Source organism: Aphelocoma coerulescens, chromosome 7 (genome assembly GCF_041296385.1).
Source record: "Aphelocoma coerulescens isolate FSJ_1873_10779 chromosome 7, UR_Acoe_1.0, whole genome shotgun sequence".
Taxonomy (NCBI): Eukaryota; Metazoa; Chordata; class Aves; order Passeriformes; family Corvidae; genus Aphelocoma; species Aphelocoma coerulescens.
The window spans coordinates 29781734-29804299 of NC_091021.1; the positions used below are offsets into that span (position 1 = coordinate 29781734).

General features: G+C 41.9%; 1 protein-coding gene across 10 annotated transcripts in view; it reads right to left on the bottom strand.

Annotated features, from left to right (window-relative positions):
• The window catches only part of MYLK (myosin light chain kinase), a 197772-nt gene extending 194581 nt beyond the window's left edge, over nt 1-3191 (bottom strand). For 9 of the 10 annotated variants that reach the window (XM_069021101.1, XM_069021100.1, XM_069021099.1 and 6 more), the window contains exon 1: nt 2948-3191. The gene's annotated coding sequence lies outside the window, so the exon portion shown is untranslated. The remainder of the gene's footprint in view (nt 1-2947) is intronic. The other variant, XM_069021097.1, reaches the window with a different exon arrangement.
• Between the last annotated feature and the right edge of the window lie 19375 nt (nt 3192-22566).

A 22566-nucleotide genomic window follows, 5' to 3' on the forward strand; every position in this document is an offset into this window, starting at 1 on the left:
GCAATTAGTTTACTCTTCTGTCTGTAGAGAGGCTTAATGAAAACATTATTAGAGACAGACCTTGCTGTAGCACACTCAATAGACGCTGTACAATTGCTCAGAAAAGACACAGATTTTAGCAAAACCCATACTGTAATCACAGACAACATAGATGATATTTAAAGCTGTGCTAAATTTTAAAAAACTCCAGGTCCATCCTACCTGGATCCATCTAGCTTCACTAGTGAATCCTTTTCGGCACTATAGATTAATCATATCTTCTCTGCATCCAGTGCAGAAATCCAAACAACCTATGTAGCTCTAAAGTACATCATGGAAGCATTCCCATCAGTGAAGGAGATGAAGGCAGCTGTACAAAGCTTGCTAAGATCCTGTTTGGTGTAGTGGATGCCACTGAAAAAGTTTAAAAAGTCTACTGCAACAGGTGCAGCAATGCATTTCTAGAGCCATGAGAGAAAGGAGCACCTATCTTCCTTTGGACATTAAAAAAAAAAAAAGAGTAATTTAGCATCAAAGAGAGAAAAGTGTGTTAACCAGCCAAGGGAAGAAAAAATTACCTTCATTACTCCTAACTCACACCTGTGGAATAAAGTTTGGAAAAGCTATTGAGGACAGCTCTGAACACAGTGAAAGCAAACAACCACAGCATGTTTTATTATGTACTTGACAAGTTTATGAATGAGAGGAGATGAGTCTGTCTGCAAAACCAGGATCACTTCCAGCACATGCTCAGACCTGAATTCAAACTACCTAGAAGAGTCCAATAACCACAGGTGCTGGCTGCCAGTTCTCCAGAGTCTAACCAGAAACTTCAGCCATGGTTCTCAGATAGACCTGAGCACAATTTCTGGATTGAGACATCCACAGCTTTAAGGCGCAGCATTTGGAGCAGTTCTGAACTCTATTTACATCTGCATTTTGTTTTAGGAGGGCTCTGAAAGTAATTTGTAGCTGCTGGTTTATTGTGTTTCTAAGTACAGTGTATTTGGCCTGCATAAGGATATCGGTATGGATTTTGATTGACTGTCAAAATCGGATCATCATCCAGAGGAAGTCCTAATGAACTTAAAGGAGGAGCCAGGGAGAACAGAGAACACAACACAGACCAAAAACTGGTGAAAAATTACGCGTCGCTTACATTTAACTTAAGCCAATGGTAATACGTAATCCCACCTTATTTCAGACTTTATAAATTCTCTTTCAGACTTATACAAGCAAACCAGCAGAACTTCACTGATTTATTTCCTTCATCCTCCTTTGCATCAGGCAGCAGGGCAACTAAAGCTATGGACAGATGCTTGCAACAGCAGAAGTATCTGATTTATAACTTTCTTTGCAGCAGACCTTTTAAGACTTCCCTACAAGAGCAATAAAAATGGGGTCAGTGATATTAACTAGTGTGGGCCTCCCATGTTTATATAAAATTCTAGCTGTGATGTTTATTAAACCAGGCATTTTCTTTCTGCTCAAGTCCATCTAAAAAGATTAAATGCCATTAATATGTCATTATGGCATGCTGCCTGTCATTCTAGAGGCTGGTCCTCTGGTAGCAAACATTCTCTTACTACAACCAACAAAGTCACTCCAGTTACTTTTGGAGTTAAGACATTTGTTCTGTAGCATTCCTTTGCAAAAGGCTAAGGATGGGTGTCACATTAGTGTATTATGAAATGTGTTATCATGAGCACTTTGTTATGAACAGCAGAACACACAGTGACCAGCTACAGAAGAGTAGTATCACTTGAGGAAGCAGAAAATACTGGATCTGTGCCAGATGAAAATTAACTATTCAGTTATTAGTACAGATAATTTTTGTTTAAAAATGGAAGGCTCCTAAAATGGACTCCTAGAACATAGTTCCAGGAACATCTCAGCAAATATAAAGTTGCACAGGAAGACACTCATATTTTGCAAATAATAATGCAAGACATTAGCAGAATAAAATAAAATAAAGATGTGTGCAGGGAGTAGGGGGAGGAAGATAGTAGTTCTCTTAGGGATTTAAAATGAGAGAGAAATTACTATTTCTCTTATAGCACTACTGACAGAAATGGCATTTCCAGCACTCCACAAAGAAGTAGCATAATTTTGTAGTGTCTTAGTGGGGAACACACCTTCTGCATGTCATGTAACTCCACACTCAACCCCCGTTCCAAATGCTTGGAAGGGTGCAGAATCAGGTGTTTGCACTTATCCTCTCAGCCATCCCTTTGTAGGGAGAATAATGCAGCCTTCAAAAAACTTTTGATTCCACTTCCTCACTCTAGGAGAAGTATTCCTGTGGATTTACTCTACAGAAGACAAGACTAGTGCAAAAAGGTATCTTTAAAGTGTAAGAGGAAGGAAGGGTCCTCTGTCTTTTCACCCCTGTCCTCCAGCTTCTGCTAGTCTGCCATGCCACTCCCTTCCAGCCTGAGTGCAGGGAGCAGTGCCAGGCCAGAGTCCAGATGTGCACATACAGGAAAGAGGATTAAAAGGCAAAGAATCTCCAAAAGCATATTGCTCCATAGTGTGGATGCAGCCTGCAGAGGAGTGATTTCCCCGCCTCTGCCAAGTTAATGATTTTAAACATTCATCTCCTTCCCCCATCCTCATGCAGGATGTTTAAGTGGTGTCACCAGGGTTTATCCTTCTCTGAGACGCTAAGCATGTTGTGCAACATGATACAAATTACTTTGAGAACAGCAGAAGTTAAAAAAACAAAGTCCCAGCACATACATTTTGTCTGAAACATTAAAGATGTAGGTGTGTAGTGAAGGAGCGTTGCTACATGTGCCTCCACTTATGCACTTCTATATTTGAAAAGCTCAGGAGGCCAAGAGAGAGCCAGAGAGATTATCCTTACAGGCGAGCCTATAAATGCTTGATCTTAGAAATCCTTTGCTACCTGCCAGCAGAGAACAATAAAACTGTAACAAAACATACATAAAAGATGACAAGTACTTACTACCAGGTTTGCCTGCTCTCGGATGCACTCCGGGAGGGGAGCCGTAGGTGAGCCTGAGCCCAGCTGACGCTCTCGCAGGGGAAGGGACGGGCTGAGACACCCGCAGGAATCCCGCGGCTCCGGTGCTCCAAGAGCGGCATGTGCCCGCAGCTCACGCCGCTGGGCTGGCTCTCTGCAACGCCACTACCTCGTCCCTCCGGAGAAGCAGGTTTCTCTCTTCTCCTCCTCCTCCTCCTTCTCCGCCTACTTCACCTCCCCCTGAGGAGGATGCCGCGGTACCCCCCACCCGTGCCCGCCCACGAGCTTCCCTCCGCGTCCCGGGGCGCAGGCGGCAGGGAGAGCCCCGCGGCTCCGGGTAGCGCTGCCGGAGCCGCCTCACCCCGAGCTGCCCAGCCCCGGATCGGCGGGTCCGGCCACAGCCCACCTGCGGCTCGGCTCGGCTCGGCTCGGCTGGGCTGGGCTGGGCTGCTCCGCGCACGCCGGCAGCGGGGGAAGAAGCGGAGCCCGCGGGGGAAGAAGCGCAGCCCGCGGGGGAAGCGGTGCCCGGCGGCGATAGCGCCTGCGGTCGGCGCGGCTGCCTTTCAGTCCTTCCCGGCGGAGCCTCACTCGGCAGCGGCCGGGGGTCCAAGGGGAGCACGGCCCAGCACCTGTGGAGCGCGGCTCGCCCAGGTGGGGCGGCTGCGGATGGGGGGCGCCCAGAGCTGGGTGCGGGGTGCATGTGGAGTGTGTAGGGGTGCACATGGGTGCCGTATGAGCCGTGCACTGCAGAGTCTGTGGGGATGTGGTGGCTCTATAACGGGCGTATGGGGGTTATAGACCTTTATCTATGGGGTGCATGTATGGGAAGCGTAGAGGAGTGTGCTTATGGGCTTGTTTGGGACGTGAATGAAATACACATGGGAGATCTGTGTGTGTGTTCTGGAGGAACTGCATAGCTTGCATACAGGGGAGAACACAGAGGATGTATGTGAAGGGATGGGATTTGGATCGTATGCCCTAGGGGAGTGCATGTGGGTATGTATGGAGAGCGTAGGGGTCTGTATGCAGCCCTGCCGTGCGCTGCCCCGATGGCAGATACAGGGCATTGTCTCAGGCACACAGGGGGCTCAGGGCTGCCCTTGCCTCCCCCACCCCCAGGGCCTGCCTAGGGCCCATGCACTGGCACATCTGCCTAGGGACGTCCAAATCTGGGGCAGGGGATTTATTTTAATAAACCGTTTACAGTTAATTGTGTTAAGTGCTAAAGTAGTGTAGAAGGAAGAGCAAATGCGAGATGGGGACAAATTGAATTCTCTTCAACAGTAAGACCTTAGAACTTCTGTTTTATAATGTGGACCTGAAGACTCTCAAGAGGAAGGTAGGATAGTCACATACATTACAAACTTAAGGCCTTTTTACTCTAATATTTTAATTTTTTTTCATTTATACATGTAAAAAACCCAATCAACTGCCTATCTGAAATGGACTTTCAGCCAGATCATAAACATACATAGGGATAGACATACAAAAAGCCCAGGTTCTATGCATAAAGCCTTTCTTTTCTGTCCTCTTACATTCTTCTGTGCCACAGGTTGCTGCTAGGTATGTTAATCCATGGTTTTGAACTGCTACATAAAAAGGAAAGCTCAAGCTGTAGAGAATCTGCCTCCGCACCAGGCACTGAGATACCTCTACGGGTGATGGAGCAAACCACCGCCCAGGCTACAATTCCTTCTCTCCTCTCACTGTTTCATCTCAACAGCCGTCAACGCAGAAGAATGTGGCCAAGATAAGCAAGTCACAGCAAAACTGTTCTTGGCTGCAGTGATGTAAAGAGTTTTGTATTTGCAGAGACCTCAATGTTTTCCATTTTGATTCTGAGGTGAATTTTTTTCTGCCATTTATAGAGCACGTGTTCTGAAACCCAAGTAGGCTGTACATGGAGGCAGTGCAGGATGCTGCCTTTTCCTGGTGCATCATTCCCGGTACCTGAGCTTCTGTGAAGGATGAGAGCAGTTACCAGTATGAGTCCATAAAATGTTATAGCCATCACTTTTGACTTTTTCAGGTGCAGCACAAAGTGAGTGAACTGGGGGGGAATTGCTGCTGCCTCTTCAGGAGAAGGCAGTGATAGTTTTCCTATTCCTAAGTCCTTTAGATTGACTCTCTGTTAGGAGAACAAGATGCTTTTGCTGATTTAGAGGCTCTGGAACTTTGAAAATAGGTTAATAGAGACTTATTTATTTATTTTTATTTAAATCAGAATCACTAAAAAGGGAATCCTAAAGAAAAGTAATTTTATTGTCAAGGGTTTCTGAGTACCTCAGTCCTCACTTGCTCCATTAAATCTCTCTTCTTGTTGGTTACATCCAGCCAGACTGTTACTCCTGGGATTTTTCCTTCTCAGTGCATGGTTGTGGCATATTCTGGATTGCCAGATGTTTTTCTCTTTATTCCAAAACAAATGGACATACATCCCTGATCATTGGTGACGTGCATGACTGTCTGTCTATAGTGGATTTCAGATGGCAGTGCATGCACACAGAGTTCCACAGCTACACACCCATCAGCACATGAGCTGTTAAAAGCAACATGCTTGTTGTATGAACACTTGTTTTCTGCAGATAAATGATTATTTGGCATTAAAATACAGAAAGTACACAAAAACCAAAGAGCCAGGGACAAGCTTGCTTTGACCTTCTCCATGGTCTGACTGAAGAGTATTGCCAACACCTTTTTGGAAGGAGTTTTCTTCTCAACATATTGAACTGTTAAGAAGATGCTGCTCTGCATTATGCTTATGCTTTTCTGTGCTAATTTCTAGCCTAGACTTCATGAAACCTTTTCCTTGTAAATGTTCTCATGTCTTACCAGTTGGGAATCGCTGCTCTAGACAATCTTGTAATAATATCACTGTCTCTGCTTTCAATTTAAAATGATTGCTCAGGCCTTAAACACTCACAAAGAACAAGGCCCAGTGTTGCCAGTGAACCCACATCTGCCTTCAGCTGAGAGGGAGGAGTAGGAGACACTTGAATCATGATGAAAGCCACTGAGTTCCATAAGGAGAGCAGACGGTTCCCCTGCTGGGTTTCAAGGGATTGACTCATTTTCAGCAGAACTCATCTTTTTTCCTGTTCTGTTTTGATGTTTTGTTGTTTTTTTTGTCAGGTTTGTTTTTTTGGTTTTTTTTTTTTTTTAATTGCACAAGTTAGATCAAGAAGGAAAAAAAAAGTGAGGGATCTCCCATCCTAGTAGAAACCAGCATGACGTGACACTTTGTGTCCAGTCACAGCACAACCCCAGAGTCCCTTTGGGACCATTTATCTTCTAGTTGGGCCTTTGTCATAAGAGCCCTCTAGGGTGCTGGAAGTCAATAGTTCCACTTCTTTAATGCTGGTCTTAAATCTGATCAAGCTCAAGATAATGAAAGTTCAGATATGACATTTAATGAATGCTGCTGGCTACAGTAATCCTGTGCATTCTTTACTGGCTGCTTGAGGGTTGTTTTTTAATTGTAAACATCCTCCATGCAGCTGCTCCAGGGACGTGTTTAGGAAACAGCGGCTGGCTGTGTTTAAAGATTTCAATTCATTTTGACCTACATTTAGATTTTTGTAGCTTACAAGCCATGGACTGTAAGCAGCAAAACCCTCATAGAACTTATATAGCTTCTGTAGGGCAGGGCACAGGAAATGAGTGAAGGATGAAGTTACCCAGATGAAGTGTTAGGAAAAGTGAGTTACTGAATCTGAACTACGGGGTTCAGATGATTATCAGGTGATTAGGAGTACAAGGAGCAGCACTGCACAAAGGGAGTAAAGATAACCTCTCCTTTTGCCTTGTGCTTTCTTCCCCATTCATTCTTTCAGCTGCAATCTTCCTGTAAAAGGTCCTAGGGTCCTTTCAGGATAAAGTTCAGGAGGTACCTAAACACAATTGTATCTTGATATGTGCTGCCTTCTCACTTAAACTTCTGCTCCAGAAATTGCTTAAGTTTAGGGCTTGTTCCTGATATGACGCCTAATTAAGTGGGGAAACTGCTAGAATCAGATACTTAGGAATTAACTTTATTGGGAAGTAACACATTTGTCCATTTCCCAGAGCCCATTCTTTCTTTTCTTTTGACACAAGAGCTTGTTTGGTTTTTTTTCAGAATGTAAGCACTCACTTTAAAAGCAATGCAGTTTCTAGCCTCTTGAGATTAGAAGTTAATCTTCTAAAAAGGGAACCACTGTAATATCTTCCCAAATCTGCAGGCAGACTAAATTCTCATCCTCATCCTGCTTATGTCTTTGCTGATTGTGAACATAGAAAGCATTAAAAGCCTGTGAATTTCATGCTGCAAATAGAGATTGAGGATGTAAGGAGGGAGGAAGCCAAGAGGTCAGACACTATGTAGTACTAACATCGACATACAACATTTAGGCCAGCATTGGTTTACTAGCTCAGGAGCAAGAAAAATGAATTAGATGTGCCAGCAAAAGACCACACAGGTAGTTTATGCCTATCTGGTGACTTGTACAGGTACCTGAGCCTTTACACTTCTATGTTTGATGGGAAAAGGCAGCAGAGCTGTAGGCATTTGGCTGCTGGGGAAATTTCAGATTTGGAAAATCAGCAGCTATTTTATCATCTTGTATTTAGAGGCTGGAATAACATATGCTAGCAGAATAAACAAGGAAAATCTAGCAATTTTATTGATTTTAATAGCAGCTAAAATGTACAACTTGTGTTTCAAACTAACTGACTGTTCAGACTAGCAGACCAAATATTTGGTTGAACTACAAATATTCTGCATCTTCATTTTTCTAAAGCCACAGGTGGCGGCAGAGAATTTCCACTTTCATACACGACAGCATTAAAACCAGTAACTACTTCTGACTGTTGCTGAATGAAATCTGTCAGCAGAGTGCTATTGGTTTTCATGTTAAGTCGAGTGATGGATAAAGGGAGTGGTTGCTGTGTTATGCAAACAGACACAGAGAAACAGATACCAACTGAAGCTAGGTTGACCCTGCAGATGAATCATAGAATCATAGAATCACAGAACATCCTGAATTGGAAGGGATATATAAGTCATCAAAGTCCAGCTCCTGGCCCTGCACAGGGCACCCCAAGGGTCACACCATGTGCCCGAGAGCATTGTCCAAATGCTTCTTGAACTCTGTCAGGCTTGGTGCTGTGACCACTGCCCTGGGTAGCCTGTTCCAGTGCCCAACCACCCTCTGGGTGAAGAACCTTTTCCTGATATCCTGATGTGTAGGGTGCACTGTAAAGACAATCAACAGAAGGAAAATATTCCCACTCTGCACCATGCAGTTAGCTTTGTCCTCTTTCATGAAATGGGAACAGCGCCTGCACACAGGGAAGACACAGCTTTTTGTCCTAAAGCTCTCACTTCAGCAGAACTAAGTTCAAATTTACAGGGGGAGTTTGAGATGAATCAGAGGCTGGAAAAATTCAGCAAATATGCCTGTTACTGTTTCTACCAAAGCACAGTGATATTCTGCTCAATAATCTACAGCACAGAGCTTCCATTACATCTGGAGTTAGTGCCCATTCCTATGCATACAGAGACCAGCCAAGCCAGCTAGAGTATAATTTACTTTTATTACAACCTTCAGTCTCTAATCTCAATTTCTAGCCTAAAGAAAGAAGCACTGGTCATGGCTACATGGCTACAGCATAATTACAGAGATGCACGGTATTCTTGTTTTATTGTTCTCTTTTCTTTTCTTTTTTTTTTTTTTTTTTCTTTTTAATGCAAAGCTAAAGAATGCAAATACCCCGACCCTTGGGAATGAAAGTGAAGAACAGAGCAATAGAGACAATGTCTGGCGAGTGTTATATAACACAGATTTGTTACCCACAAGAAGTAAACATGATAAATTGAGAGATATATTTGAAGGTTACCTAACTCATGGCAATAAAATTGTTATTCGGCAAAGCTTAGATTAGGTAACTCCAACAGTTATGGGAGAGTAATGTAGCATTTGTAATTAAAAGCTTTTGCCAGGAAATTCTGTTCAGTTATCAACCAATACACAAGCAGTAGAAATGCAAGAACATATTATAGTTACCTGTGAATGCAGCACATACCTGACCATGCTCCAGTGCACATTTGGGATTTCCAACCTCCCACAGCAGGAGTTTCACACAAGTAGTTCACTATCTATATTTTGGAAGCCAATCCCAGTTACACTGTAGGTATATTCAGGCTTCCTTATTTACAGCCAGATGTCTATTGCAGAGCAAGTGAAAATATGCAATTTCTTGAGGGGAATGCTCCCCTCCAGGAGGGGAATTCAGGATTTCCCAGGCACTTCCAAAACAACTGTATTTGCACATCATTCAGCTATGGCACACGTATCTGAAGATACCATACAGATGTAGCTAGTACCGTTTACAGATCTAGGGAGAGACAAAATGAATACTTGTCCCCTTCCTTCTTTTTCCCTGAAAGAGGAAAACATTCTTTTTTACCAAACTTAATGAGAGAAACCAACCTGTCTTTATTGGTGCCCTAGCTGAAAGTATTGTCAGCAAATTCCATCTAGACTAAAAGCTTTAAGTCCCTGTGGTGGTGTCAGATTTCTCAGACTTTAAGTTAAAAATGAGTTTGAGCAGATTAACTAGCTGGGACTTGAAGATAAAGCTGGCTTCTCTTAAAGAAATGTGTTTTACACACTGCTAAGTGTGCTTGGTTCCTCTTTTATTCAAAGGAAGCAAAGGAGTTTTGTGAAAAGAGCCTTCAATAGAGTCTTTTCCTTTTAAAACTGTGGAAGAGTTCCAGACAGTCTGTAGCACTGGCTTGAACTTTGTTTTTCTCCAAAGTAAGAACCCTTTAGTTTTCAGTGGCTTCCACATTTTTTCCTCCTCCTTTTGTAAAATGTGCCAGTGAAGTCAAGTGGGTTGGATTAACAATTTTCCAAACATTCACACTAAGGACCAAAAAAGGAAATATTTAATAAATATAACCAAGAATATGTTGGAATGTTGATCTTCCGATGATCATAAGAATTTTCAGTCATAAGGTCTAATTAAATACACCAAGTTGGAAATGCTTCCAGTGACTGTTACGTCTCCTTGTTATCTGCTCAAATATTTTTAAGTCAGCCCAAGTGGCTTCTCTGCCAAAATGATATTTTTAATGTGAATGACACACATACACAAGAGACTGCATTAAAATTCACCTAGGCTAGTGACATTTTGGCATCTCAAATCTTCTCTGAAAGCTTCAGTTTAACTTAATGCACAGGGGGATAACTGGCAATGAAGCAGTTCTGCAGTGGTAGTCGTATGTGTTTGTTTAGAACAAAATTTTTTGGTCTAAGAAAAATTTGTCTGCGTGGCTTAGTATGGCAATTGAGACTACCATTGCTGACATTCTTCAATTGTGGTGGAGCAGGATGAAAGGGAAATAAAGACATCACGTGAGACAGTTTTCCAAAAATACAATGTCACACTGTTATTCAAGAAAAAAAAAAAACATTTCTTCCAAGATTAGATACAGAAAACAAAAATGAAACCCAGGGAATGACTAATTAACCACTTTTTCTGATTAGGAGCAGGAGAATTCCAGTAGCACTCAGATGCTCAGAGCTGCTTTGTATTAACTAGTAAAACAAAAAACATTTTAAGAGACAATCAGTGCCCCAAGGAGCATCTCCTCTACGTAGACAAGTCAGACAAAGGAAGCTCATTGTTTTAGAATTAGGGAACTGAGGCACAGAATAATTGTCTTGTCTGCAGCCAGTCTGTGGTAGGAGGGTAATTGAATGCAGATCTCCTCACCACATGCACATTCTCTATCCATATTCCAACTGGTCAGCTGAAACAGCCTTTCATTAACTGCTCTGTCAACATACCAAGAATTACAGAAGACCAAGAAAATTTCATATGCTTAAAATCCACTTCTCCCACCATGGCATTTTAAAGTGTGTAGAGCAAACACTTACCATAGACACACTGAGTTCTCCAAGGCAGAGAGCAGGTTGGAAACTTACAGTTCATAGGGAGACTCCTCCTCCTGCGAAATTCCCACTGATATTCTAATTTGAACTCCAGCTTCCTGTTGCAGGATCAAGTTTTTATTTAAAAAATCTTTAAAATTTTCCAGTTTTCCTTTAGCTGGAAGGTGAAGCTTTATTTACTTTAAGCTAAGATCTGCCTTCTTACTGTGCCTTTCCTCACACAGTGAGTGGCATTTACCTGTTCAAACACAGTAAACTGCATCATCCACACGAAGGGTGAGGCTGTCATAGCACTCCTAAAGGCAGTAAATGCAATTCCCCGCTCTACCAACAACCAGCAGAAGCCACCAATTAATCTTGTTTGTGTCAATGTAGTTTTTGGAGAAATCAATAAGGAAATAACTACAGGAAGGTTTGGGGACACCAAAGAAAGTTAGATCTGGCCACTTAGCTGAGCTCATTGACTCCAGATAAAAGAGGCAATTCACAGTCCAACTCCACTTCTGGGCTGTGACACAAGGGGGGCAGAAGGTGTTCCCCAAAGCAAAGTATTTTCTTTTATAGACCTGTGAAAATACCTCACCCAGTGGGGCTCCACAGGCCTCCTGCAGTACAAATAACCAACTGCCAAGTCAGGCCATTTGTTTTGCTAAACACAACCTTCTCCAAAGCATTTTTATGTTACACATTTGTGTATTTTATTCATACACAACATACTGGGAACTTGGGAGGAGAAAGCACTTAGAGAACAAAGTGTGAAGGCCTCCATTTGCTCACAGGACAACTGAGCAACTATTTAAGAATTTTGGCACATGGGCCATGATATAAACAGCATTTCAGGTGCTTAAAATGAGGATTAGTAATAATAAGATATAAAATATATAGAGATATATAAGATATAAAAAGCAATAGAGGACATTTTGGTCCTTCTCTTTGGTGGCTTCACTTTGCTTGAAATACAGAACTCATTTGATCTTTGCATGACAAGGAGCTTCATCAGCACAAGGGAAATTTTACCAAGTAGGAAGCAAATCTGTGATTCCTTAGAAGCCTGGGAGTGCCAAATCAGTGTTTATTAGCCTCACAGCCATCTCCTCACCCGTGCCAAGTTATTCTGTCAGTCTGGCTGCCCAGCTCTTTCTTCATAAGAAGCTGTGATGCAGCTGAACCCTATTTCCTAAATCATTCCCCTGTTAAAGCTTGTGTCTGGAGCACTACCCTAAAGCCTGCTCCTTTTGAAGACTTGGTGTTTTCTGGTGTACAGGAACAGTTTTCGATTCTTTCAAGTCATGATGGCTCTCTGACGCCAAAGTGTCCTGTGGCAGGGAGTTAGTTCCATAATCTAGTCCTGTGCTGAGAAAAGATATTTTAAATAAATATTGGCTACTGCCTGTCTGAGACCATTTATAAGAAGAAGAAATCAAACAGTGGAGTAATTTGTGCTGGCTTAAATTTTGTTCCTTAGAAAAAACCCCTATGCCCTCCTTCATCTCTTCACCAAGGACAGTTAAGGGATGCCTAGAATGTGGATGTAGGGTAAGAACTAAGTGAGACAAGTTCTTGCTCCTTTTTTGTGATTGCAAAGCAAAGAGTAAGTTACAGTGTTTATGTCCTTTATTAGATTTACTAACACACTGAATACATCCTCCTGCTGTTGGCATCTCACAGCACCAGAGGAGACAGGTCTAAAGTATAACTTTAAAAAGTTTAATTGTTTGCCATAGCTCTCAGGCATGGAGATATGATAAACTCTCTCATACTCCTTCAGGCAACCTCTCATGTAGAGGAGAGGAGACCACATTTAACAGTGCCCTCTCGTGCCTGATGGAATAAAGCACCTGGTTACAGACCAGGTGCTCAGCTCCATATGGAGTGTTACATCCACAGCGTGCTTTGGAGAAGAGGATGTAGGGCAGCATTCAAGTGAACAGTTTCCATTATGGAGAGAAAATGAATTAACTATACTCTAAATAAAATCATTCCCTCTCTAGAGCACTTCCAAAACAGCAACTACTACCAGCAAGGCTGGCACAACACCATCAGCATATACACAGCCAAATTTTCTTTCCTAGAGTTAGACCTTCTCCGTCTCCAAAGCAAGGGCTCCCTTCTCTTCTAGAGAGGAACAGGGCTCCCCAAGGAGAAGGAAAATAGATGGAAAGCAGCTGACTCTGTCTCATGTTCACCCTTGAGCTAAGCACAGAATAACTTCAGTGTCCCTGAACTTTTGGGCTTAAAATGACTGAGCACAGAAATGAGTACCAGCCCAGAGACACACATAGTACTGAAAAGAAATGCAACTAATTTTTCCTGTCTGATCTTTCTCTGTTCTTCTTCCTGGTGTTATCCCACATGCTCAGTGTAAAATACACTGTATCTGCTTGTGTGCATTCACAACACATCTCTTCTAGCACAGTGTCACTACAAATTACAGTTCCAGGGGCAGTTTCTTAATACGAGTTATGCTCTTCCTTTCACCTGTGCTAGGAAGAATAATTTAAAAATAGATTGTCTTCCTTGAGCAGAGAATCTGCAGACGTCAAAGCTGGCATCTCTTCTCTGCAGCCCTGCAGTGAAACATTGGGTATTCAAGTAATTTCTGATCAAAAGAGCTTCTTTTGTCATGGGCTGCTTTATGCCCTTGTAGTTCCTAAATCTTTTGGCAGACAAATCCAAATGACTACACTTACAGTAAACACTCTGTTTTCACCCAGCATGGATGCAGCTCACTGTCTGTTCCAAGCAGTGCCAGCTCCACAGGCTGCCAGCCCTGGTCCCCGTGGCTGATGCCCAGCCCAGCACCAAGACAATCTGATCCCTGTCTCACTCTAGTGACAGTTCCTCCTGTGCATCACAAGATGTGGTGCTGCTTTTTGACAGATAAGCAGATTAATTCCCTGGGCACCAGGCTAACTCAGGCTTGGGTTGCTGTTTATTTGTATTTCTTGATCAATGACAATTTCATATTTTAGGTGTTTGGGTTTTGATTTTTTTCCTGCAAAGGGGAGATCTTTACTGTATGAATAATCTCAGACTACATCAGCATCCTTGCAGCAGGCTTTCAGGGCGTTTACAGCTCACTCTCTTCTATACGACCTCTAATTTTCTTGAAACTTGTAGTAGGTCAATTATCTTCTTGTTCCCCCTCCTTCTGTCACATTAGCTCAAAATCAGGCAATGAGTTCAAAAGCTATTAAAGGGACACAGACAGATACCAGGATCATGTAAGTCTCATTTCCTTAATAAAGTAAATTAACATTTCAGATGGTGTCTGGTTCTCATTGCTCACAGTCTAGACAAAACAGGCATACACAGGATAGACAGGGAATTAGAGCTGAAATTAATTTTTATCTTTATTACATTTTTACAGAAAAGAAATTGCAAGTTCGCAGTAAGAATAATTTTACGTGGTTTTGGGGACAGCTCAAGAGAATGGCTACAGAAGTAGCAGCTGTTCATTTCTATGTTTCCAGATTTATTCCAGAAGAGGACAATGCTGATCAAAGATCAGGAGTGCCTAAATGCAGCTCTCATTAGATGGGTACCCACTGCAGACAGCACTGGTTGTCAAAGCCTTTATTTTTAGAAGTGACCTCTAAACTGTCTTGTATGGATATCCAGTCTTTGCACTGGTTCCAGATGATGAGGAAGAAATTAGTACAAAGACATTAAAATGTAAATTATATATATAAGTTGGAAATAGACATTAGGTGTACATGTGGTGGCAGGACATGAGCAGCAACCTACAAATTAATGCTGAGTTTGAAATGGAAAAAGAAAAGGGAGAAAAGCAGACAAAGGGGTAGCTTTGAAGTACACTCCAATGTCACAGCTGAAGGACTCCATCATCAGAAATCAAAAGAGAACATAGATGGATATTGCTTTATAAGTGCTCATAAAACTAGATGTGCAGTAAGACAGCTGTAATAAGCTGAATGCTGTGAGTTAATCCATACTTTTTTCACAAGAGCACTGAAGCTAATCCATACTGGCATTAGGCTCAGTAATTACTCAGTGCAGGTGCATACATTTGCTATGCCTGCAGCCAGCTTTGATGCTGCTCCAGCACAAGCTGTTAGCTGGGGAAGGACGGCAGCTGTGGGTACGTATTTTGTACCTGGCATTCATTAAGACATCCAGGGTAGATCCCTGCCAGGACTTGACTCTGCTAAAGTGTGCACTTTATGGATTTTGTTTCTGGAAGTGCTTTGGATACAGAAAACTCTGACTAATGCTCTGTTATTCCACCATAAGGATTAACAAAATATTAGAGTCTTTTAAAAATTATGTTGTGGCTGTAGGATTTTTTTGCCTCTGTATGTGTACATGTATAACTATACATAGGTATATGTGTGCCACTGTATTTAGCATGTAGACAATATTTAGTCATTAAGCAGAGGACTAAGACCTTTCCAAGCCTTAATCAGGAAAAAGATGCCTAGTTTGCATCTCTGATTTCCAAAACAGACTAAGATGTCATTGCAATGCAGATGTCAACTCTTACTATTATTTTAAAAAACATTTCCTTTGAATGAGTTTGAAATATTTGAAGATTGATGGCTGTGACAGCTCAAAGGCTAAATATGTTTTTGGTGAACTGCAGAATAAAGGAGTGGAGCAGAGCAGAACAGAAATATCATAACCAGCAGATTCTTCCAATGAACTTGTCAACTTTTCAAATGTGTACTAACCACAGCTTGCTTACATTCTCAGATCTTTGGTGTCATTTCATCAGGATGGATGTTTCTATGGGACTATTGCAAAATGCCTACCTTAAAGATGAAGCAAATCAAGTCCTGAAAAAGATAATTGCAAAGTGTGAGATCCAGATGAATTATGGTAATATCTGGCTGTTTATCAGTATGCACGCTGCAAGAGATGAGAGTCAGTGTTCCTCCCACACTCATTAACCTGCTTCTACACAGAAAGTGTCTCTCTAAAGATACCTTGATAACTTTATGAGTGGGGTGTAGGTTTTTTAAGGTCTAGAAGTATTTCTGGTGCATCTTGGTTATTCTTAAATCAGATTATTGCTCAGATTTTTCTCCCCAGCAGTGCTGATTAAGCACCTTCATGGGCCACCTCAGAAGTGATGAGTGTTTCAGTAGAAAGAAAACCTTGCTGACCAGCTACACTTTCCAGATAGGGGTGAGAAGCATAGAAGAAGAACAGATGTTTCCACATGTGACTAGAAAGTGTTGGTCTCCAGACATTCCAATTCCCAATGCTTTCATATACATTAAAAAAAATCAGTTGCAATTTTACCCCTTAAAGGAGAGGCTTCCTACCAGCTGTCTTTCTCTGCATACATGTAAGTTGGAAACCGTGCTCACTTCAGTTGAAACTGCATTCATTACTTCCTAAACATCCAAAAGGCTGGGGTTACAACCAACCAAAAAAGGACTCCAAAATCCACCCCCAAAATAAACTGCAGAAACCCCCCCCAAGCCTGTATGTTTTCCTGCCAGAGTTTAATTTTCGACTGGAGCTGTTTGACGTGTTTGTATGTTGCACATATTGCTTTTATACTGGAGTGCGGGTTCATTAGGAACAGAAACGTGTCTCTCATGTGAGCTGGAGATGGGAAATTAGAGGCAGCCTAGTCACATCAAAGGGAAATGTTTTCACCACAGCTATGGAGCTCAAGAAACATTTTAATTTCTTTACCACGGTCTTACAATGTCATCTGATTTGGGCAGCTTTCTGTATCTCAACCTCCCTGCTTTTAAATAGAGGTTCTAATAATAATTAATTACACATATTCTTTGCCTATTTGTACTAGACTTTCAGGATTCTTTATACATATCCCTCATCTTCTAAAACAGAATCTAGTTTGCAGTCTTTTAGCCTCATAACAATAGAAATAATTATGTTGTCTGCACAGAAAAATGGCCATAATTAATTAACAGAATGAGCTGGAGTCTGAGACTCAGATCAGACTCCTATTCATCAGTACAGGCATTCAAGTGCTAAATGATTTGCAATAAAACTTGTAATTAAAGCTCTAACAGTTTTTCTAGTGTGAAAGACTTATTTTCTGTGAGAACATTTCAAATAATTTTCTTTATTTCTAAAGAACTGAGCACACGAATGAGCTAGTTATTCATGGAACTATGGCTTTTAATAAGGTAATCTCATTAAGGAAAATGTAATGATAGGTTGAAAACAATTAATCAAAGAGATCTAAAAACAAATGCTTAGCAAAAAAAATTATATGCTTTCATTATAGTTTGAAAACAGCCTAAGCACTAACAGATTGGCTGTTGTTAGCACACCTCTACCTGAGGCCTTTAGCTGGACAAATGGCTGTTGGAAAGCCCTTTTCCTCTGAACACATAATCTCTGTCCGAGGTATCAGCTTTGTCCAGAACTCATTTGGCTTCAATAAAGCTGAATAACAAATGTTAGCATTTTAATGCATGTAACATCATCTGCTTTTAACGTGGCTATGCATGTGTGCAGTCTAGAGAGAAGATAATGAGGAAGGGAGAGTAGGATTGTGAAATTATGTATTGTGTCAAAGGATGTCCAGTGCTCCATTGCCAGTACTGAACTATGGAATATCAGTACTGATAAAAACTGAAACTTTGAGGAAATTTATTTACAACTGAGCAAACTTGAGGTGATGCCACTAGTCCCCAAAATGACCTTTACACTTTGATGAGAAATTATGCCATATCCCAAATATGCCTTGGATTGGAAACACCCAAGGGCATTACATCTGCACTACTGTTTTAATTAGAGTTGATGTTTCCAAAGAAACAACATACCTTGTGCCTGCTAGAGCTAACTGGAATCCTTTGTCAGCCCAGGCATGCTTAAACTGAAAACAAAGGCATTGTAGCAATTGATTTTTGGAAATAAAAGTGGAGAGGAGAAGCCCAAAAGTGACAGGATATAACTTTTGAGGACACCTAACTGTAAAGGTGGCCTTCAGGTGTTCCAGTGACTCAGCCATCCTGGAAGTGGAGAGACGGACCGTGTCACCAGTCCTGGTGTCCGCTGCTGTCAGTTGTGCAGAAGGTTTTTTCCTCCTTTATCTACAAAAGGGATTTTCTCCCTATTTCATCTGATTCTCTCCCTCTCTCACCCTCACTTTCTCTCTTCCTCTCTCTCTCACATCTGTTTTAGTCCCAGTCTGACTTTCACTGCCATTCACTGTCACTGTACTAAGTTGGGCCCAAGCCCTTGAGAAATGAGGGAAGCAATGCTATTCCTATCTATTGAGATAGGCAGGACTATTTTCCCTTGCACCTTTAGAGCATTCATTCATGCTTAAATGATTCCAGATGATCAGAATTAACCAGGAGAGCTACAAAGCTCCAAAAGTCATACAACAAAGCAAGTTTTTGTTGTATGTATGTCTCACAAAACTTACAGACTTCACTGTGCTCTGAGCTCTTCAGGAGAATTGCACATCCAGTGTAATGATGCCAGCAGCATGTTCAGCATTAGAGCTCAGGGGTGCAGGAGAAAGGCTTTTCCCAGGATAGCTCCAGCTGAATTTCATGGAAATTTTTCCTGAGATCAGGACTATCACAGTCACCACTTCCACCTTCTACAGATACCTAGGGTATCTTTTAAGCTTTCACCAAAACATAGAAATTAGTTGAAAGGAAAATAAATAGGACAAAAGCATGATTTCCTCCAAATGTGTTTGGTACATCCAAGGGTAGGCAATCACTGACAGAATCCTGCTGCCATACAAACAATACAATCACATATGGGAAAAGTGCTTATGAAAAATCCTGCTGAAAACTGCTGTTTAGCAAGAAGTTCAACAGCAATTCCTTGCTCAGCCTAATTAGAAAATGGGAAAATGGGAACCCATTGGGACCAAGGAATATTGCAGTTTATATGAGAATATTGCAATTTATTATCAATTATGGATGGAGTAGGAAGACCAGAATGATTGCAAGCTTAGCTAACACATCCTGGCAGCTATTAGCTTCTCTGTTAAATAGTGATAGGACTGAATAATCTAACAAATACAGGTTCTGATCCTAAAACTGAGATGCAGAGTTCCTTCACAGTCTCAGAGCCGAGACACTTACACTGACTACAAGTACCAGATTTTACAAGCATTCTTTGGGGAACTTGGCTTGGACCGTCCCTGGAAGTTAGAGCTATGATTTATAATGAACTACCAGAGACATTCAGATTCCATTATGGTAAGAGTTTGTTTTCTCCAGTGGATAACCGAGGAAGAGTCTTATCCTGGTAAGGGTTGCATTGGAATGAAGATGGGGGCAGACCCATATACAACATGGTATTTGTAAGGGGAGAAGTATGGCAGGAAGGAAAGGGAGAGGCTTTAATATATAAGCATAAAGCCACAAAGATTACACCAAGAAATGCAAAACTGCTCCAGAGAAAAAAAGCACAGTCTGTCAATGTTATTGAGTGTAATGATGCACAGAAGGAACACATTAATTGTAACCTTGATTCAACTGTCAATACTCACAAGAGGTGGATGGGAACAAGACTAGTTAATGTCCCCTTAAACTGCCAGAATAACTTCTTTAAAATCCTGCAAACCCACAAACACTAAATCCCTGGTGACTTGGCATACTACACCACCAGGCTGTCTGAGCACAGGCTGAGAATGATCAATTAGCAGCCTTGTGACTCAAGTAATGAATCTTGTCGCAAGCCTGTAAAGTAAACTTCAAAAGGAGAAGGGCTCTTTTGCTGATTTTTGGAGCCCTGAACAATTTTTCAACAAAACCCAGGCACTCTAAAATTACTTTAATTTGCAGTCATCCATGTCTCGGCAAAAGGCAATCCAGACCAGACTTTGAGTGCTTTTTGTGTGTTCCTGTTTAAAAGGTGAAGAAGCTGCTGTTCAGTTACTTCAGCAGAGGGGATCCAGCTGAAGGAGCCAAGTGGGGGGAAATTTCTAGACTTTTAGAAATTGTTTCTGGAATTTAGGAGCAAAATGTTTCTAATTGTGGCTTCTGTGGGATGAAATGACTGATGAAACAGTGTATTTGGAAGATGTGGCCAAATCCAATGCAACCACTTTCTGCAGCATGGCTGGATGACAACAGCTTTTGTTGTAGCCGAGTAAAACAGTGGTTTAGAAATGCCCAGAGCTGTTTACAAAGGAAGAAAATCAGCTTCAGATAACTTTCAGAAATGGCCCCTTCTGTACTGTCATGGGCATGAAATGTACATGTCACCCAAGATGATGCCTGAAGACCCTTAAGCAAGAAGGGGCCAAGTACCGCAGGCACAGGACTACGTCCTGTCACTTTTGGAACCTTTGGTGGAAGTTTCCAAGAAGGCCATCAGAATAGACTTAGCAAACATCTCAGTAATTTAAAATATTAATGGTGAACATGTGTTGTAACTGCAGTTAATTAAGCGCTGATAAAAGAATCTGAGCACAACCCATTACACACTCCCTAGAATATTTCCTAAGCAGCACCAACAATAGGGGCTCTGCCGTACACAGACTGAGCCGGCCTGCAGGAGTGAGCGGTGTCTGACTTCTCAGTGGGTTTGTGGGGATGATTCCTGCTCTTATTTCCAGAGCCAGCTGCTGGGAGAGAGCTCTGCTGCAGTGACTGTGCTCTGAGCCTGGCTTCCAGAGCAGTGATTTCCCAGGGGAGGTTCTTAACCCTTTTGTGAGGATTAGGGCTGGATTATGATGGCAAAAGTGGAGTAAAGACAGTCATGGCATGACTCACCGTGAGGGAGTCTTTGATGTGTGTTCACCCAACAAAGGGTATGAATGGGCAGGGTTGTGACTCCTCAGTCTGTGTACACACTGCTCACTGTTATCTCAGATGACATTGTGATTGCAGGTGTGATTACCACTTGCAGAGGGAAGGTTGTTAGTGACTCTCAGAGGCTTCCTAAAAGCACAGCAGTGATTGCAGGACCCTGTTCAGGAGTGCTCCTGGGAAGAACTAGGAACCTTGAACAGGCAGATGCCTATATTTGCTCAGTATATGTTACCCTGAACAAACTGGATTGGTGATGATAGTATTTTTAAAATAAAAATAGTGCGTGCTTTTGAAAAAACTCACTTCAAAGTCTGATCTGAGCCTGTTGTTCCTCAGTAAATGGCTGCTATGAAAGCAGCCACTTAAACTCTTGCTTCACTGCTTACAGGGTGGCTTCACCGCTCTCTCACAAAGAGGGTCATGGTTTAAAAGATGGACAAGGTGAGAACATTCCCATGTGTTTGGTGTTACAGAAGGCAGGTAAAAATCAGTAGTCCTTGAACATCATGTTCTTGCCCAGGGGCCTGTGTGAGACATAAAAATGCCACACTGAAAATTCTTTGAATGGAAACTTTGGTTGGAGATGACACTTGAACTGGAGGGAGCTCAGTGTCATGGTGAACTGCTGCATCTCTGCAGACTGGGAGGGAAGGGGGATGAAGGTTCAGGGAGTATATGGGAACATCTTTCCAGTGCTGTCTATCTGAAGTCTTGGGGAGTACAGCAGAGTACTTGGCCCTGGTTTGCCTGTGTTTCTTGGAAAGGGGGTGCTGGGGCAAGGGTGATGTTGGGATGATCTTAGTACTGAGACTAACTATGGAAGAGAACTGGCATTCCCCAGGGAATAAAGGGAACCAGAAACTGATGTTAAAGCTATTCATATTCTAGATTAGGCCAAGAAAAATATTTTACACTTAGCTTAATATCATAATTGCAAGTCCAAAACCATCACTGCTAGCTTCTAAATACAGAATAGAATCTGGGAGGAGGCAGTAAGAAAATATATGTTTTGGCTTTATGATTGCAGCAGAGAAATAGCCAGAATTCATCATGGACTTGGACAAAACCAGGAGTCTTAAAAGAAATAATACTTCTAAGTGGTCTTTAGACATTCAAATGTCTAAAGAGCCTATAAACCACATAATGTTAAGTGTAGCACAGCAGGCCACTACACTTTGAGCAGTTCAAGCTGCTCTTTTTAAAGGCAGTGAAGCACCGATTTTACATTCTCTTTGGAACACAGTGTAAAAACTTCAGTAATGGATATTCCCATGCATGCAAAAAGGAGATTTTCACCATGTGCCCCTGCCTCTGAACTTGCAATACTACTGGTGTCACTTCATGACTGGAGATTGTTGCATGACAGTGCACTGTGACTCCAGTCTTGTTGGGCCAGGAGTACAACTGGAGAACCTTTGGACAATATTCTCTCCATTCTGTGCCCTGATAAACAGAAGATGTCTGTGAAAGCATTGGTCTTTCAGTTCAGCTTGGTGTTTGGTCTTCAAATAGTGAAATCGTTCACTGATGGTGCATTTAGGTATGACCACAGGATCTGTGTAAATCTGAATTTCATGGTTCACACATCTTGCTCACATACCATTTTATCCCTGAAAAAGATCCCCATGTAACTGTGGCATTTTCACCAAGCCTTGGGAGGGAAAGCAGTGTGGACTGCTTACAGAGAGGCACCTTTCCCCTCCTCACTGCAGTAAAAGGCAAAATGCTAGAGTGGATACACTTCCCAAGACTGTTATAGAACACACAAACAATCCATTTTCACAGATTAAGAGAAATCTGGAGACTAAAGAAACTATCTTCTTCTCTACCAAAAAGATTTCTCAGCTTATACACTGTGTATGTAAATACCATATGTGTACAAGTGTACAACCTTAAAGAGAAAACAACAAACTCACCCTATGCTTATGGTGAA